Raw genomic sequence first — 1,626 nt, 5'->3', positions numbered from 1 at the left:
AACAGCCAAGGCATATGGCCCCGAGCCCACCCCTTGCTGTTGATCCCGTCCCCCGGGACGCAGCTGTCACAGGCCGCCTCCTCTGGGCTGATGGGGGTCTGCGTCCCCAGGCCCTGCATCTGAGTGGGACCGTGGGACCAGCTGGCTAGGACACTCTGGGTGGAAAGGATGTTCCCACGTAGAGATCTGACCACTTAAACCTCCCGGAGCGATGCCCTCACCCTTCCTTTCCCATGGCACCAAGGCCAGCTGGTCAAGATGGCACATCGCGAGGGAGCTGCCAGGAACATTCCCACTGGGCATTTCGTAAGCGAGAAACGTGGCATTCAGTCAGCAAGAACCTGGGTTTATTGGTTCCTGCGGAACCTATTCTATTCTGATATGGAAATTGGTATGTGAGTTTCTGCTGTAACCAATACAAAACCGGCCGATGTGTACTGGCTGGGCGGGAGGGTGGTGGGCAGGAAGAACGCGGACGGGACCCTGGACAGCAGGGCAGACTTGGAGACTGCCGAGCTCGCCTGGGCAGGCTGTGCCTGCTGAGCCGTCAGCTCGGGCAGGGCAGCTGCAGGAGGCAGGTGTGGGGCCACTGGAAAGCTACCACAGCAAAGGGATGTGCTCAGCAAAGAAGTGGCCAGTTTGCAAGCAGAAGTGACAAGAAATGAAGAGAATCCAAAACTGTTATCAAAAGATTGGCAAAGGAAACTCCTAGAACTCACACAGGAAGGGCTAAGCCTGAAGCATGCTTTGGCCATAAAGGCCTCGAGAGACTTCTGACGGGTAGGTCACTCGGCTTGGGCAAGTCCCAGGCTGAGCAGGGCACTGGCGCCTGGCTCCACATGGCACCGCCGCTGGCACCGAGGTGAAACGTGGGGCAGGAGAGAAAGCAGGCTGCCCAGGGAGGGCTTTTGTGAGTGCTCGTTCCCTCCTGCTGTTAACGAACTACCCCAAAGCTTGGCCGCTTAACCAGCATTCACTCTCTCCTGGCCCCACAGGTGACTGACTGGATGGGGCCCAAGGACCGCCCCGTGGGAGGGGATAGATCCACGTGTGGGAAACAGTGAAGTAAGTACTTGGTGACGCTAGAGGGCCATGTGACTGACTGGCCACACGCTAACCAAACCCACTTCCGGTCCCCTGGGCACAAGGGCCTGCATTTCCCGCTCCGGGTGCGGGAGCGGAGACCAGATGTGGCGTGGGGACGAGAAGTGTGTGCTGCAGGCCTGGTGCCAGGAGCCTCCCCTCCCCGCTCTGCTGTGTGGAAGCCGCCGAGGTCCCCAGACACCGCTTGGAGCTGCCCACCAGGAGCACGGGCCCCCACCTGTCCTGAGTGGATCCCCAGCTGCTGCAGGCCCTGCACACCCACCCCAGGGCCCTGTTAAGCCCTGCTGCCTGAGGGTCCAAGGCCAGGGCTTCAGCACGGGAAGGTGGGGGGCAGACAGCCCCGAGCGGAGACTGGGGCCCAGGCCCTCCCAAGAGCAGCACAGGCCTGCCCAGCGCCCTCCCCACCCGCCCCTTTGCTCCCCCTGCCTGTCACTCCCTTGCTGTACTCCCTCCTCTTCTGATCTCGGGTCCTGGAAGGGGACAGGGCCCTGCACCAGCCACCAAGCTGGCGGCCGTGAGTCA

This window comes from Eptesicus fuscus, chromosome 20 (assembly GCF_027574615.1).
Source record: "Eptesicus fuscus isolate TK198812 chromosome 20, DD_ASM_mEF_20220401, whole genome shotgun sequence".
Lineage (NCBI taxonomy): Eukaryota > Metazoa > Chordata > Mammalia > Chiroptera > Vespertilionidae > Eptesicus > Eptesicus fuscus.
The sequence above is the reverse complement of the archived record's forward strand: the minus strand, read 5'-3'. Positions refer to the sequence as shown.